We start from the raw sequence: 18,791 nt of genomic DNA on the forward strand, positions 1-18,791 counted from the left end.
CCCTCCCACAGGAAATACTTAAGATTCTTGGTGGGCTACTCTCATTGGCAATTTTCTGCCTTGTGTTTTAGTCTTTCCGCTGCTCCCAGAATATTTACCAAATGCTTGGCTCCTGTGGTAGCCTATGTCAAGACAAAGGGGATACAGATATTCCCTACTTGGACGACATGCTCATCCAGGTCCCCAACCAACAAATACTTGATCAACTCCAGTTGGTGATCTCCTTATTGCAGTCCCTGGGATTCCAGATAAATCTGCAAAAATCCCACCTCCAGGCAACTCGGGACTTTTTCTTCCTGGGGTGCAGAATAAGAACAGACCTCATGGAGGCGCTTCTGCCACCACCCAAAGGTGAGCTCCCTGTCAGTTCACCTCCTCCAGGTGCTCCAATCGACCCAGTTGACTGCAAGACAGTACCTGAAACTATTGGGTTACATGGCAGTCACAATACCCATGTTACCTTTAGCAAGGCTGCACATGAGGAAGCTGTACTTCCACTCAGTCTGGAAACAACACAACCAGCCCTTGGAGCACACTTGTACCACTCCTTCCCTGCTTAAAAAAGGAGGCACTTTGGTGGTGGGATTAGGTACAAAGAAACCTAGGATTCTCACTACAGCCACCACAGCCCACCCAGGTCATGCACACAGATGCCTCAGACCTAGGCTGAGGAGCTATTCTAGGACTAAGACAAGTGCAAGGCTTGTGGCCGATTCACCTAAAATCAGAACACATCAATGCCAGAGAAGTTAGGGCAATCTGTCTAGCCCTACAGGCATTCCATCTGTTCCTCCTACAGGGGACTCTTCTGATATACAGACAACACAACCACACTATGGTATAACAACAAGCAAGGGGGGGATCAGGTCCTACCTGCTTTGCATGCTAGCTCTCTTAGTTTGTGAGTTGGCTACCTCTCGGGGAATCTCCCTTCGAGCGACCTACAGCCCCTCCCTCAACAACAAACAGGCAGATCTGTTGAGCAGAGCCAGCATAAACGACTATGAATGGGTGCTGCACAGAGAGGTCTTCTTGGATCTGGTCCACAAGTGGGGTATACCTCAAATAGACCTGTTCTCCTCCTCCCTCAACAGGCAACTTCCTGGTTTTTGCACCAAGACACCAGAACCACAGGCACTGGGAACAGATGTCTTCTCAATCTCCTGGAAGGGGACATACCTGTATGCATCCCCCCCCCCCCTTACCTCTCATTCAGAAAACCCTGCCGAAAATACAGCAGGGCAATTCAAAAATCATGCTGGTGACTCCTAACTGGCCCAGACAGCACTGGTTCCCCTTACTTCATCTCTCCATGGGCAATCACCACAAGTTACCCCCAAAGTGGACCGTCTCACACAAAACAAGGGATTATTAATCCATCCACAGCGGCAGGTGCTCCACATAACTCTGTGGCTGATTCTGATTCCATTTAGACACCTTTACAATGAGGACGTGCTCAAATTGTATCTCTCCAAGTGGAAATGATTCACTATTTGGTGTCACAAAAAACAGCTGGATCTGCTTCTCAGCGAACTTCCCATAGTGCTTTCCTATTTGTGTGAGCTACTGCAGTCAGGACTGGTTTATTCATCCATTAAAGCCCATCTGTCTGCTATTTCTGCCTGCTTACATCTAGCCCCCCCCCCTTGCTTCACAACTACCTTGCAAACTTTTCCTCAGAGTTCTACACCTTAGGCCACCCAGGAGACCCATTCCCCTCTCCTTGGGACCTCAACTATGTGTTAGAGAAGCTTATGCTACCTCCCTTTGAGCCAGCTAATAAGGCCTCCTTAAAGCACTGCACCTGGAAAATCATCCTCCTAGTAGCTCATACTTCAGCCAGGAGAGTGTCCGAATTCCAAGCTCTTACGGGTACACCACCCTTTCTAGTTTTCCACAAAGACAGGGTTACCCTTGGAACAAGTCTGTCCTTCATGCCCAAAGTAGTCAACGACAGGTCCCTAAATCAGGCCATCCAACTACCTGTTTTCTTCCCTAACCCACAGGGAGACAGTGAGAGAGTGCTGCATTCCTTGGACATGTATAAACAGATCAGATTTTACCTGCACAACACCAAATCTTTCAGACAGACAGACACCAGCTATTCGTATCCTTTCATCCCAGAGCACTCGGTAAGGCAGTTACCAAGCAGACTATTTCTACTTTGATATCAAAAGCCATAACCTTTTGCTACCAGTTTCATGGCAAGACCCTGCAAAGGGCAGTAAAAGCCCACTCCACTTGGACATCAGTCCACACCTTCACCAAACACTACAAGCTTGACTTCATCTCCAGGTCCAGGGCAGGTTTTGCCAGGGCTGCCCTGCATGGATTCCTGGAATCTGCATCTAGACCACCACCCCAACCTCAGTGAGCTTTGGCACTTACCCATATGTAGAATTTTGCAACATGGTAATAGATGGACATAGAAAAGCTGTGTAAAGTCTTACCATAACCATAGATGTCCTCTCCATGTTGCAGTATTCCTTCCCACCCACCTTCCCCTCTCATCTGCTGCATTCTTCTCTTTGTGAATGGCAATGATATAACATTGCCTTTACAGGACTGGCTCCTAATGAGGCTACTCTTTTGAGGGCTGGTGCGTGCCAATGTCACTTTTATGGCCCACGTTTCCTTCGCTATGCCCGACACCTGACTCACCAAAGAGGGACTGAAAGTTTTGAATACTTGGCCGTACGTATGCGAGACTGAAGGGATAAACCCATATGCAGAATACTGCAACATGGAAGAGAAGGACATCTATGATTATGGTAAGACTTTACACAACTTTTCTTTCTCTCTCCCTCTCTACAATTTCCTATTGCATTTATTTATGTATTCGTTCATTTATAGGTTCATAGGTAAGTACTAGGCTAACTGCCCTTGCGGGCCATTTTAAGCTTAGCCAGTTTCCAGTTTGATACTCCAAATAACCTGTCCCCATTTTGTTCGAGATTGGGCTTGCGCATCCTATAGTTGATAATTGTATATTGCTCCTAATGAGAATAACTGGGATCATAGCATAGATAATTTGTGGGGTCCCATGCATGCAGTAAAGTATTTAGGAGCTGCATCTGTGCATTAGTAGTACAGGGAGCACTCCTGGGGTAAATTATCTGTTTCCCATCCATAGATCTAACATGCGCTTAAAAATGGAGAGGGATAAACTTTGTTTTATGTGGATGTTCTGTAACAGCAGTATCCTGTGTGAAATATACCTTTCCCTCCAAACTGTTCAGTTGATATTGCAGAAGAGGGTTTAGATCCTTAGATTCAGCATTTCTGATGCCATTTAGACTTGCTGATGTGCAGTAAATCCATCCGTAATCAGTAGGAAGATGCCTTGTATGCCAGACACAGGTTACCTCTTAGCAAACAGGGCTTTGAGTCTGTCCATGTAGGACACGTGTATTTATTTTATTTATTTCACATTTGTTGACCGGGAAAAATATGATTAGGACAAAGCCTATTTTCACTGGAGGCCCGCAGAGAAACGCTCCAGACTCGTGTTGCTTTGGCTTTGTGCCTTTAAGTTAAGGTATCTCTGCAGGCATTCCAGTTACTGCATGTCTTGACAGATGCATCCCAAAGGGGCATTATATTCAATAATTAGCCTAATTAGGCCGTAGTAAAGGGGGACAATGACGTCCCTAGAGCTAGACACAGTTCCTTTGTTTATAAGCTGTGCAGTAAAGAAGGTATGTTTATTTACTGTCAAACACATGCCAGAAAGTAAAATTTAAGTATTTAACAGGAGTAAGGCACTGGTCCTAGCAATCCATTTTCAGACTCTGCCTAAAAGTATAATTCAATACAAAAGAAATATAAAACCTTCCATTATACATTATTAACACTTTGAGTGGGAAAGGAAGTGTGTGAGGAATGTTTATAAAAGATGCGAGTATAATGCTTTAGACCGACTATCTTTACAACAGCCTTATTTTGTATGCATGTAAACAAAGCTAGAAGTGGAGTTTAAATGAAATATTTAATGTTAAGGTACATTGCACTGATACCCTGCGATTATAACATATGTCTTGAATATATTTTGGGGGTTAGTTGTTTTTCAGGTAAGAGAACTGGACCACTGGGGCACATTTAAAGTCGTGACTTGAGTTACAGCGAAACTAGTGCAGTATGTGATGAAGACATTGTACGGAAAATGTATTGTATTCAGTAAAGGCAGTGTTGGGTACATTTTATCTCCAGATCAGGCACAGAAATAAGTTATAATACCATTAAATGAGTATGCAGTACAATTTCCTTATCTCTGACTCTTAAAAATTATTATAGACCCACCTCGTCTTTTGTTAGGTGCATTAAAAATGAGCATGTGCTATAGTTTTCTAGTTTAGGAGTTTGCAGAATAACAGAGTCCCCTTCCCCCAACTTGATGGATGCAGAATGTTTGCAGAAAAAAAGAAATGGAAACAGTTTCCCCTTCACTGCAGTAGGCTGCTTTCCATTCAGAAATGTCACACACAGAAAGACATTATTTTTAAACTTGTCTGGATTTGACCAAGTTGTGTGGAATTTCAGAAATTCAAAATGATTTAAACATCTCACTTTGCCAAAAATCTCTCTCAACTGTTGTGGATGATAGAAGTGGTTATAAAAGATTCCCATCTTCATGTGCTCATTCATCTCTCTCTCAAATTTCAGAGATTCAAAACAAAGCATGTTTTCCCTTTGCTTTGTTACAGCTTTGAGTACTTTAACAAAGTGCATAGTTCTATTCTTTGCCTGCTCATGCTCCGTGTAGTCTCATTTTCCCTTACATGGATGACTGTTGATTTTTGGTTTTCAGTGACTGTTGTATTCAATTGGAGTCTTTTCTTAAATTGTTTTCAAGATTTGGGCTTTACGATTAACAAGGAAAAGTCACAGTTAACTCCTGGTCATCAGCTCCATAGAGTAGAGAAATAAAGCCCTGACTGTGACAGAGGATTAATTAGTGACCTGGTTTCTAAAAGAGTCAGAGCAGGAGTGACTGGGGAGTGGGATGGAAGCTTGGAATGCAGCACCATTGGTGTTATGCAGAGGCTTTGGGTTATGGCTGAAAAGCGCAAAAGCTGCGGGCTTGCTCATTCATTTAACATGGTGAAGCATTTTAAGCATAGTGTGGCTGTCAGGCTATAGCATGTGCTGCTCTGCGGTGCCAATGTTGTCTAAACAGAGACATTGGAGACTTGGACCTTTCATGGATCTCTAGATGACAACTACCAGACTTCTTAGCTGTTATTGCAGCACCGTGAAGAACACGACGAGTAAATATGAAATAAAATGGGAAAAGGTGTAGGCAGGGGAGCTAGATGGCTAGCAGACATGAGGCAAAAATGACCAAAAATTTTCAGAGGTGAGCTCATTTGTTTGGCACTTACAAAGGTAGAATTCAGCTCAGTGTGTTTCTGGCATAATACAGTTGGGTGAAAAGTGATTATGAATTTCTTCTCCCTTTCAGAAAGAGAAGGAACAGACCAGAAGAGTACTTCATATCTCTGGCTTACATAGATTTTTGCATAATCATGAATCTGCCTTCTGAGGTAATCTTCAGTCGATAGCTGCTAGATGGGCCTCTCTATTCACAGTTCTTGTAAGATTTCTGTCTTCCCTCTGTCTTATCCCATACTCATGGTGCTTTGGCACGCCTTGTTCTAAAGCATCAGTTTAACAGAGCATTCTTATCCCCCACACTCCTCAGTACTTTGTGGCATCTCCCATAGCTCTGATCTTGAGTCTGGTATACATTATGGGGGGTGGGGGACATTTTGAAACCCCCCACCCACCCAAAAAAATGGTGTTTTTGTAGTCACCAGATCATGAGCTGGAATCTGCACTGGCATGAAGTGTGCCGTAAGTTGTAGTGCTTCAGCCTGACTCACCCATAAATAAACATGGGAAAAAAACGTGTAGTCTCTTAGCTTCTTCAATGATGTTCATACATGGAGCCCAGCAGGGAAGTCTTTCATACGATCTTAGAACGTTGGTTGGAGGACCATGACAGGTCTGAAATAATCAAATGCCTGAATTTGGCCATAGCCTGCTACTTCGAAATTCAGCTATGAGATGGCCTTGTGACCCTTGTGTCACGAGATTCCCCTATATTAGTGAGGAGTCTAGTTTACACCTGTTACTCAAAAATGGTGTGAAATTTGCACTACTAGCAACCACCTAGGGGGAGAGGGGTACACTCCAGGTTTTACACATCAGTTTCAACAGAGTTGAATGTCTAGATAAAATTCAGTTGTGTAAGACCTTGTATAACAGTTGATGTTATGTGATCCTATCTCGCCTACATTCTGACTGATGGGTTCGGAGCCGATCCCTCGGCTCCGACTCGGCACGCTTATGCCAAAGAGCGAAGTCTCTTATTGGCTGAGCTTACTATATCCCAGGATGCACCACTACCAGTTCCCCAGATCTCGTTTGCCGCTAACTAGCAAAGATGTGGTCTCGAGCTGGCTGAGCTAAGTAGTGTTTAACTAACTTTTTTCTGTCAGAAATTTGCTATTTCTAAAATAAAAAGCTGTTTTAACAGCTACTCTGTCCTTTTGTGTGTGACTGGAGATTTTTTTTGAGGAAATTTGTGTGTGATTGGGTGTTTGTTCTGACCTCAGGCCCCCCTTCATCTGTAGGGCCTTTCCCTGTCAGTCAACCCCTCTCAAACCTTAGGGGTTTTAGGATCCCCTTGAGTTATTATCTATTGTTACCGGATTGTCAACCTTAATCGGCAACTGTAAACTAACCTTTGTAGTGTCAGTTAATTCAGAAAGTCAATACAGGATAGTGTTGGTTTTTTCTGTGAGAGAGTTACTGAATTATTGTTATAATGTCTCAGACTCCTAGGCCTTCGGGCTTTAAAAAATGCACTAAATGTAATTTCAAGATGTCAATCACAGATGACCACTCTCTCTGTGTTTATTGTTTGGGCGCCAAACATTTACAAGAGTCATGCAGCGTGTGTCACGCGTTTTCCTCGAGGGTCCTCCAAGAGAGGAAAAATAAACTCATTCTTAAAGGCTTAATAAAACCCTCTTTTGAAGAAGCTTTAGCATCCTCTCCTTCTCCTGCTAAAAAGAAAAGGGCGTCGGCTCCGACCAGTCCGTCGGACCCGACCGCCAAAAGACATAGGCAGGCTTCTCCTTCGGCTCCAAGGACTTCGGAGCCGAGGGCGGAACGGTCTGCCTCGATGCCTCCAGTCTCGACTCCTCTGACTTCGGAGCCGATGGCTGGGGCATCGAGAGGCGGGTCACCTTCATCGGCGCCACTGGTCTCGGAGCCGATGAAGGTTGTCCGCTCAGACACTTCCTCCTCGGCACCGAAGTCCTCCTCGGCACCGATGGAAACTGGTTTGGATATTCCTTCGGCGCCGATAGTTATCGAGTCGCCTTGGAGCCGGTCCCCTAGCCCCTTGGGGCCGTTGGAGAGGCCGACTCGAACCCGTTCAGTCTCCTGTAGGTCATCGAGGATGTCAGATTCGGACATAGACAGGGTGCTCCAAAGACTGTTCCAGTCCCCAGTCTTTCAAAAATTTGTTTCAGCTCCGACCCAATTGGCTTCGGAGCCGATAGCCCACTCCATTGCCATTCCTCCTCCGACCACTTCGGCTCCGTTGGAGCAGGTGCTGGTGGAGCCAGTAGAGATCCTAGGGTCGGCTCCGACCTTTACTCCAACCCTGGCCTTCGGGTCCGAGTTTAGCACGCGGACTTCTTCGGCCGGACCCGGGGGGTGATGTTTCGGGACCAATGTTGTCGGTCCCGAGCCTCCCTCTCGGTGCTTCGGCCGCGGGACTTCCGCCTGCTATCATGACTCAGGGGACAGGACACTCACAGGATTCTGGGGGTCCGGCTTTCAGAGCAATGAGGAGTGCCTTGGCCAAGTCTTCTTCGGCCATCTCTACGGCCTTACCGGCACCTTCCCTGGGCATGGAGACTGGGTCTTTGGTAGTTCCCCTGTCTCTAGGCAGCGGAGCCCCGGGGCCTGAGGTTACCCCCACTGGGGGTTCCCCTCCTCCTGAGGGTTCTTCGGAATTGTCTTCGGAGGAACTCCCAAGGAAGAGATCGTGCAAGAGGAAGCACGTGGACTCCCCCGAGTCTCTAACGTCGGACACTGATCTTGATGATGCGGAGGGGTCCCCAAAGTCGTCCTCGGATGATGTCTCATTTGCAGACATTCTAGAGATCCTTAAACAACGAGGCGGCTGGATTTCCAAACCCCCCTCCGCTGATGAGTCAGTGCTTCTCAAGGCCTTCGGGGCTCAGCCCTCCACCTCCTGGGTGTCTCCACCCTTCGACGAGCTCCTGGATTTGGTTTGTCGAAGGGCGTGGGAACATCCAGATACTGTGGAACCAGTGCCTTCTCGCCCTAATAAATTTTTGTCTGCCCCACCCGAGAAGGAGTTCTTGACGAAAGGCGTGGCTGTAGATGCCATGGTGGTGGCATCTGCCACACAGCAGGACGTGGCAGAGGCTTCAATGTCCGTCCATCCTCCTAATAAGGAGTCTAGGAGCATGGACTGCACGGAAGCGCACCCTGACTACAGGTGCCTTTACTCTAAGCTCCCTGAATTATTTGGCACATTTCACCAGACTACAGAGGGATCTGGTCAAGGAGCTGTCAGATTCCCTCTCAGGTAACCTACCTGAGCAGCTAGCCCAGTCGGTTAGCTCTCAGTTGGCTACCCTTACCTCGATTTCTAACTCGTCCATGAGGCTCATTTCATATGCGGCCGAAGGGGCGGGCAGAGCGGCAGGCACAGGCGTGGCTCTACGGAGACAAGCCTGGCTCCGTTTGTGTCATTTCGCGGAGGCCTTCAAGTCTTCCTTCGCCGACGCTCCCTTTGATGGGTCCTCTTTGTTTGGACCCAAGGTAAAAGACACTCTTACCCGCTGTGAGCAAGAGGGAAAAACTTTATCTGCCGTAGGAGCACGTTATTCCACTCCCTTTCGGCCTTATCCCAAGGCTAAAAGAGGAGGGAAAATGTGGTTCCGCAAATCACAGAAGTTCTTTCCTCAACAGCAGGAAGATTCCCCCTCCAGAGGCAGAGGACGGGGAAATTTTTCCGGGAGACGCCGTCCCAGAGGCGGCAGAGGGCCCCGCAACAATGGAGACCGCGAGTCCTTTCGTGGCTCTTCAGCCTCCCACACTTCATGAGGGATTGCCCGGCTGTGCTGCTCCGGAGCCAGTCGGGTGCCGTTTTGCCAAGCACCTAAAAGCCTGGGAGTCCATTACTCAGGACAGATGGGTGCTTCGGATCATTGCCGGAGGTTACACCATTCCCTTCACACGCTCACCCCCACCGACCCAAAAAATCCCGGACCCACCACCCAGTCAAAGGGAAATTGCAGCGCTAGAGGCTTCAAAGCTGCTAGAAAAAGGAGTCATCCAGCCGGTCCCCACAGACCAGATCGGATCCGGAAATTACTCGAGGTTCTTTTTAGTGCCAAAAAAGACAGGGGACCTGAGACCCATTTTGGATCTCAGCAAACTAAACCAGTCCGTTATGAAGTCCAAATTCCGAATGGTCACTTTACAATCCATCCTTCCATTGCCGGAGAAGGATGTTTGGATGTGCTCCATAGATCTCAAGGACGCCATTAATCACATACCGATACATCAGTCGTCCAGGAGGTATCTGCGCTTCAGCCTGATAGACAGTCATTTCCAATTCTGTGCTCTGCCCTTTGGTCTCACCACAGCCCCCAGGGTGTTCACCAAGTGTTTGGCAGTAGTGACTGCTCGCCTGAGGAGTCTCGGGTTCCAAGTGTTTCCCTATCTGGACGACTGGCTCCTGACTGCCACCACCAGGCATCTACTACTAGAGAACCTACAAGCCACCATCTCCCTGGGTGCTTCCTTGGGAATTACATTCAACTGGTCAAAGTCTGTCTTGCTGCCCTCTCAGCGCATAAGATTCATAGGAGCAGAGATAGACTCAAAATTGATACGAATCTTCCTTCCTTCTGAAAGGATACAAACATTACAAGGTCAAGTCCAAGCCCTGCTTCAAAAATCCAAAGCCCCAGCCAGGTTGGTCCTGCAAATTTTAGGTTCAATGTCTGCCACGGTTCTTCTAGTTCCTCTGGCAAGATTGCACATGAGGATTCTTCAGTGGCTGTTATCGACACAATGGTCCTTTCAAGATCTTCCTCTCAATCACCACATACTGATTACAGAAACATGCAAACGGGACCTCCGCTGGTGGCTTCAGTCATCCAATCTGAATCAGGGAAGACCTTTTGTTATACCCCCTCCGGTGGCCACCTTGACGACGGATGCCTCCCAGACGGGGTGGGGGGGGCATTGTCTGGGCAGGTCAGTTCAGGGTTCTTGGCTTCCAAACGAGACCTTACTCCACATCAATGTATTGGAAATGAGGGCTGTACTGCTGTCCCTACAGGTCCTCCACAAGTTTCTCCCTCAAGGCATTATCGCTATCCAAACAGACAACATGTCAGTGGTCTGGTATCTAAACAAACAAGGAGGGACCAGATCTTACCCCCTTTGCAGAGAGGCCATGAGGGTGTGGGAATGGGCTGTAGCTACCAACCGTTTCTTGGTAGCGACCCACATTCCAGGGAAATCCAATATATTGGCAGACAGATTAAGCAGGACAATTCTCTCTCCTCACGAGTGGTCCCTGAACGAAACAGTAGCAGCTCAGGTTTTCAGAAGATGGGGGACACCGTGCTGTGACCTGTTTGCAACACCACAAAACACAAAGTGCAAAAGGTTCTTCTCCTTGAATCCACGTCAGGGGGAGGCAGCTACAGATGCTCTAGCCCAACCTTGGCCAACAGGGCTACTTTATGCATTTCCTCCGGTCCCACTTCTCCCCAAAGTCATCCAGAAAGCTTCTCAATTGGGGTCCACAATGATAATAATTGCTCCGTACTGGCCTCGTCAGGTATGGTTTCCCTACCTAAAGAAACATGCGGTGGACGATCCTTGGTTGTTGGATCTAACTCCGGATCTGCTGACTCATCAGTCGGGACAACAACACCAGTCCCTTCACACTTTGAAATTGACAGCTTGGCTCCTCCACTTCCGACTTTAGTCAGAAATCACATTTTAGATCCAGAAGTTGTTCACATTTTATCTTCGGCCCACAAACCCACCACCAAAAAATTGTACCTCAGTAAGTGGAAGAGGTTCGCTATCTGGGCTCAACTCAGGGGCTTAGACCCTATCACTGCCCCGATACCAGAGGTTTTGAAATTTTTAACATCCTTATTTAATCAAGGATCTTCAGTCTCTACTATTCAAGTCCAACTAGCGGCTATCTCCAAATTCCACGAATCCATGGATCCACCGTTGATGAGCAGCAGATTATGCAAAACCTTCATTAAAGGGGCTGGACTGTTGAGACCCCCAGTTTATCACCCTGCACCTCCGTGGGATCTTGATTTGGTACTTCGTGCCTTAACATCTTCCCCTTTTGAACCGGCTGCTACATGTGAGTTAAAATACCTGTCTTGGAAAACTGCCTTCTTAGTTGCAATTACCTCTGCAAGAAGAGTTTCAGAACTTCAAGCCCTATCTATCAAACCGCCGTACTTGATTTTTCACAAGGATAGAGTATCACTTAGGCCTAACCCATCTTTTATTCCAAAAGTTTGTTCTAGTCTCTGTCTCCAACAATCTCTAGAGCTACCAGTTTTCTTTCCAAAATTTTCAAATGAAGCGGAATACACCTTGCATAAATTGGATGTTCACAGGCAATTACGCTTCTATCTAGACAGGACTCAACAAATTCGAAAAACAGACCAATTGTTTGTGTCCTTTTCAGATAATAAATTGGGTAAAACCATCACTAAAGCTACTATTTCCAAATGGATTAGAGATTGCATCACTCAGGCTTATTCCTCTTCAAGTAAGCAACTTACAACATCTGTCAAAGCTCACTCTACCAGAGCTATGGCTACCTCTATTGCGTTTCATTCCAAGCTCGCTATTTCAGAGATTTGTGCTGCGGCTACTTGGTCCAACCCGCACACTTTCATTTCCCACTATAAATTGGATGTGGCATCTAAAGGGCGAGCATCATTTGGTTCCACGGTACTCAGGAGTGTTTTCCAGTGAGCCACCCAGGATTCAGGTGCTAGGGACGCTGTCCCATCAGTCAGAATGTAGGCGAGATAGGATCACATAACATCTTTTAGTTATGTACTCACCATAACTTCAGATGTTTGGGATCCATCTCGCCTACATTCCTAATACCCACCCTCCTTCCCCCTGCCTTGCAGATCAGAAGAGATTGAACGGTTTGAGTTCTACTGTTTTATCTTGTATCATCTGGCAATGTTATATAAGCAGTGCGTGCATGTGTGCGTGTATGCGGACAAACTAGATCTGGGGAACTGGTAGTGGTGCATCCTGGGATATAGTAAGCTCAGCCAATAAGAGACTTCGCTCTTTGGCATAAGCGTGCCGAGTCGGAGCCGAGGGATCGGCTCCGAACCCATCAGTCAGAATGTAGGCGAGATGGATCCCAAACATCTGAAGTTATGGTGAGTACATAACTAAAAGATATTTGAATTCCACACTGCTGCAGTAGCCTTTGGCTATGTGGGTTGTTTTCCGACTAGGAAGCAACAACCAGCCTGCTTCAAAAGCTTTGGCTCCCTCCCACACCTTCGCTCTGGCTGCTGATTTGCCAAACATCAGTCAGATAATAGCAGCCAGAAGAAAGTGAATTCAGGACTTTGTCTGTAGAAAAACAATTAGAAGCAACCTCATCTTGAGCCTCTTGTCATATATAAACACATGTATTTTGTATCCCCCAAAGCAATTATTTATAGGAAAGAAAAAGGCAATGGCAGGTGGGTGCATCTCCTGCAGCTGCGTGTAATTCAAGCATCTACTGTTATGGTAAGCTCTTACACAGCTGTACTGTGTTTATCATTACCACTGCTGCAGTAACATTTGGCTATTTGTATTGATTACCAAAGCTTACCCAACCTGGGAGGAAGGATAAGGGTCCAGGAGCCCCTGGAGAAATGGTCCTTACAAAGCTTACTCTAGACTCGGGACAGGAATCCAGTTTGGAATGCTTTGTAAATGTTATGTGCATAGGACCAAGTAGATGCCTCTTGAATGGGTCTAGAATCCATCCCTTTCCAGTATGCTATCATAGAGGATAAGGTTGTCAGTGTGCCTTGATACTACCTGGAATTGATTTGCCTTGGTGTGAATAACAAAAAGCAATAGCTAGGAAAGCCACCTAGAAATAGTTTGTTTCGAGACAAAGTTGTTCTTTTAGTCCCACTGTAAGAAATATATGGCCGATCAGCGTTTCTAAAGGAAATGATTGTCATCCCTCTCAAGGATTGTTTAATGAGAAACAGAGGTCAAGGATGGACTTATGGGCAGACATGCTGAAATGACTGCAAGATGAACATTGATAGAGTAATATGATAGGCCAGAGGATTGTAACTCGTACAAATCTTTTAGAACCAATGGTACGTAATCCCTATTAGGGCTCTGGTATTTGGCTAGTCACCAACTAGAAAATCTTTTCCAATTGCCGATAAATGATTTCCTAGCTGCAGGTTTTCTTGCTTTCTTTTAGTGTCTGTTACATGTCCTAGTGAAAGAGGTATCTAAAAGATATCAGAATTGAAACATCCAGGCTGTCAGTTGTAGTAGATTGAGACTAGGGTGTATCAAAACACCCCCTGCTCTTGTTTGAGTAGATGCAGTTTATGAAGAAGTTTGTAAGAGCGACTCTCATAAAAAGGGAGAGGCCACTGTTACCTGGGTCTGATGGAGTTACCATACAAATCTTTAGAGTCCCTCTAAATCTTGAGACTGACCCTGTATGTCAGTGGAAAAGGTGAAAATGCATCAGTTCCTTACCTGCAGAGTCCTAGAACAAAATCTGGTTAGGTGTCTGTTTTGAAAGGAGGCAAACAGATCTACTTGAGGTGCTCCCCACAGTTGGATCTATCCCAGGAAGACCCTTTCATGTAATTTCCAAAAGTGCAAGTCTATCCTGGTCCCATTCATTACATCTCCAACTACACATTGCTCTGACAGCATGTAAGGTGCTTGGAGTGTAAAGAAATGCCAAACCTCCCAAGCTATCACTGTCAGGTGGCACAGAGGGAAAGACTAGGTATCCCCCTTCTAGTTGAAGTGTGGTATTGTCTGTAATCACGTGCAAGGGTCCCTGAGACACCAGATAAAAAGAAAAAAAGATGATATACAGTGGATCAGTTGATATCCTTTGGCCTGTCTGAACCAACAGGCTGCACCTTCTTACCTTCATAGAAAGTTCTCTACAAGCAAAATCTGAAGCATTTGTTGGTAAAGATTGTGCTGAGATAAGGGGGGGGCACCTGAATTCTGACATGTGCCATCTCCATCCATGCAGTTCGTACTTGATAAATCCCAGAATTGGAATTTGAAACTCCAGGGGATGATAATTTTGAGTTCTCATGAACCCTAGAAACCCAGTCCTATATGACTGAGCCATAGAAGGCTTTTGAATGTGTCTGGGACCCAGTCCAGTGAGGAAGGAGACCATCCATGTTAAAGACTCTTGACCTCCAGGAAAACACAATACACAAATTAGTAAGTTGTCTAAAAAAAGACTTGAGAATGCCTTGAAGTCTTCAAAGGGGTATTCCAGATAATAAACTCTTTGGGCATGCTCTTAGAGCTATGGATAACTTAAAGGATAATACAAAGAACAGATAGTATGACACAGAAAATATGAGAAAGAAAATATCTAGAACTTCTGTATACGCAGGTTCTTTCTTTGGTATCAGAAGCAATATGAAGTAAATGCATGTGACCCTGTGGCCTAAAGACATTGGATCTGTTATTTGTAAGATTAGGATGTGATTTCAAAGGGAGAGATTGAAGTCCTGTGTCTGGACAGAATTATAGATATAGTGGCTGGGGGGGGGGGGTGGCAGAATGCAGGTATAGCCATTGCCTAGTATGCAGTTGAGAATCCATCCCTTACACCACTGAGCCAGTTTAGAAGCAGTGTTTTCTTACAATCTCCATCCCTCTAGGGACCATCATTGTTATGGTAATCTTGCCAAATTTTTACTTTTCTTCTGTAAAACCACTTAGTATCGTATTGATTTTGGGAGCATTATTGCCATTCTTAATGTTGGTATGCACAAAAACTCTTTGTAGTCATGTATGATGCTGGATCTGAAGGGTCTTTACTATGTTTGGGGGTAATACACTCACCATAGCTTTTTTCTAAGATGCTGTAATCCCTCCCCTTTAAAATATTGGTAAATAAAATTTTCCAGACCTTTATCACTTTCTTCCTACCAAACTTCCATGGGAGTACAGTCTGTTCCTGGAGATTTCCTCTTGAGTGATTACGCATCAATATATCTAATATTTTTATAGGATTTCTGATTGTTTTTCTTTTTATAGGCTTCCTAAGTTTGGCAACAATGCTTTGTACTTTCTGTTGCCCAAGTCATTGTGCTGAAAAGTTGTGTATTCTCGAGATAAGTACTTAACAGCAACCTCCACACGCTCCAGGGATCTAAACGTTGTCATCACAATAAACAAAACATGCTGGAGGGATAGGTTCCTGACCCAGAGACTCTCCAGACTCTGGAATAGACTGTGCATACATGTCAAGCAGAGCCTCTTTGGTCCTCTTCAAAAGAAACCTTGATAATTGGATGGGAGAAAGGAAATTCATCCCGGGGATCACGTCAGTTGCCCTGCTAGACGAGGGGTCCAGGGAAGTAAATAGTGTGGGAAGAAATGGCCAGTAATTGTTATGGCTAGGCTTGTGTAGGCCCTTGGGCCGATAGCCTAGTACCAACCTATGAACCTTTCTAAACTCATGCATATTCTACTATTCTCTCTCTAGCACTTAGCAGTTGCTCCTCTTACTCTTCTGTGAGATTTGCCCTCTTCTGCAATACTTCGACTTTTGTCATCCCCCCTCTTTCTTATTTCTACCATATTTTAAACATAATTTTCATTCTATCCTACTCACTAGCTATCCCTTCTGAAGTAATTTATAATTTGGCATTTAATATGGAAGACACTTCCACTACATATTTCTCAAATTCTCGTCAACACACAAGCCAGAAAATGCCATTGTCCAATTGTCACATTACTACCCTGCATTTTTATCGTAGTTTTTATTGGATCATGATCTGATATAATTACTGGATGGGTCTTAGAGCTTTCAATTAAGTAAACATGATCCTGTGCATTACAATTTCTGTCCAATCTAACCCAGTTATTGTATATTGGGAAATATGTGAATTTAAAGTTCTTGCCGCTGAAGTACTATACATGTAAGTATATATGTAATAAGTATATGTAGTAAGTATATATGTAGAAATAGGCTATTAATCTCTGAGGATCTTAAGCCTAGTCTTACATTTCCATTGTATTTTTTAGCCCTTATATTTTGTGTACAAATAACCCAGAGACATATAAAACAAAGATGTATTGAGACATTTACATGTTGCCCTATCCGTGAGGGAGGGGTGCTAAACCATGTGTGAATTTGCAGTTTACCCATTCATTCTTCCATATTATGTTTGAAGAGAGTAAGGGAACTAGTACTTCTACTGCTACTTAAGAAATCTGCACTGTTTTGTTAAATTTTCTTTTTTGGTCCCTTGGTATATTCCTACTTTTGCAAATTAGTTCTTCGAGTGACCCCTAGTAGAGACATGGGTAGCGGTTGGATTGCAGTAGTTAGGAGATGTAAACTTGGTAGCATAAAGGTTAAAGGTGATGCAGTCAGTCATTCTCTCTCTCTCTCTGTCAGAGAAAGCAGAATGTGGAGCAGGAGCTTCAGTACATTCTGGGATTTTACTAATTTCAGCCTTCTGCCTGCTCAGTAGGGCTTCAAAGTTATAGCTGTCACTTTCCTTGAACCAGTTTGACATGCTTATCAGTGGTGGTCAAACGTGACCACATTCCCTAGAGTTGAAGTCCCTTCTTTCAAGGTGCACACCAGATATTGACCCGTAGTGAATGGGTTTAAGAAGATGCAGAAAGGAATTGGATGAATGGCACTTATCAGGCATGACCACAACTATGAACTCTACATTTTTCGGTGATGTGAAGAAGTCTACCGAGAATCAGAAAGTTAAAATCAAGTAAGAGGAAACATTCTCACACTCTGTGGAACTGCTTTGATTTCCAGAAACATAGGTAACATCGGTGACATTTTTGATGAAGAATGCACACAGACCAACTTGTATCTTGACACTACATCTCCCTTTACAAGAAGTCTAATTTTAGTGAGTAAACACAAGTCTTACCTGTTAAGAGGGGTCATGGGAGTAGGGACAGAGAAGTGCTTATAATGTTGGAGGAACACTGCTTCACTCTGCTGCTGAGGTGCAGAGAAATGCAAAGAGTCACTTAAACTGTCTGGAAGAGTCGATAGTGGACTAAATGAGGAGAAGAAGCTAGCAAGTTAGGCTGGTGCCAGGCAAGCAAGCAAGGTTGATCCAAAAAGAAAAAAAGCCAGCACCCAGAAGGATCTGAGGTATAAATCTTTAAAGACTGAAACTAGACCGGTTTCAGCACTAGGCTTTCCTCAGTAGTACATTTAATAGTGTAAATGAATCATCATCTTATATAGCTTCAGTGAATGGATGTAATGACATCATTCCCTGTGATGAAAAAAAACAAAAAATGGTTAATAAGAACTAAAATATGATAAAAACCAAGAAAATTGTTAATAAGGAAATGAAATGATGGTATTAATAAGCTCCTGATATTACATTTATGTTCATAAATGCAAACAAAATAAATATAACTGGTATATATAAATACCTAAAAATAAAGAACATAATGATTAATATACAGAAAAGAAAAACCATCATGATGAACATGTAAGGATTGGGAAAAAATATATATGAGTACATAATAATGTCGCAAATAAAATGAATGAATAGAATAACTGGAAGATGCTTGGAAAAGCATAAATCATAATTTATCATTCAATCCCGGAGGGAAAAGCCCCCCAAGTTTGATAATCCATCTCTTTTCTTTTTTATTCAAAATGTCATGCCACCCTGCTTTAAATGATCGATTACCAATGATGCGATCAATAATGGTAAATGTTGAATGAAGTCTTGCCCTAGATTTTTGTATTTTATAGGAGTAATTACAGATGTGTCCTTCTATTCATATGTTGCAGTATTCATAACATGGGGAAGTACACTGCTGGCTGACTCGTACATCCAGCCAGTATATAAAAGTCTAGTGCTACTGTGAGGTACGTGTGATGTTGCACAGAAACAAAATTTACGTTGGTCATAAAATGTTTGGTATAAAGCAGACATTGGCACTTACCAGACCCCAGGACTTTTCTGCCACCTGTCAGATCATCTGCTCCAGTCGTCGTTCATCAGACAAGTTGCGAACCTTGGTTCAGATAAGTGCCCCGTTGGGATTTTTCTTTATCATTATTTGGCTGCTGTGTGTTTTTGAGATTACATGTCAGCTAGGAAGGGCAAATGTCAGTGTGGAAGACAGATTCTATACAAGGACTCTCATGACCTTTGCTTGATCTGCCTAGGCCCGGACCACAACCATAGTACTTGTTCTATTTGAATCTGCAACTCTGGCTTTCATGGCCATTAACTACCAGACCCATATGGTCAGATATTCCTTGGCCTTTCACTCGGACGCTGGTAAGCTACTTTCTGAGCTTCCTGACTCTCCCAGTAAGGCCAAGCTGTCCTCCATCCTTAACTCCTCAGGTTACACGGTATTCCATAAAGTGTAGCTATGATGCCATGGAGGCATCAGCAAGAGCAGGCACATCTGGG

General features: G+C 44.5%; 1 protein-coding gene across 2 annotated transcripts in view; it reads left to right on the forward strand.

Moving 5' to 3' along the window:
* Positions 1 to 18,791, forward strand: part of LOC122798813 — a 2,048,867-nt gene that overhangs the window by 1,245,206 nt on the left and 784,870 nt on the right. The gene's annotated exons all lie outside the window — the stretch shown is intronic.

Source organism: Protopterus annectens, chromosome 3.part1 (assembly GCF_019279795.1).
Source record: "Protopterus annectens isolate FY-2018-M chromosome 3.part1, PAN1.0, whole genome shotgun sequence".
NCBI classification, from domain to species: Eukaryota; Metazoa; Chordata; order Ceratodontiformes; family Protopteridae; genus Protopterus; species Protopterus annectens.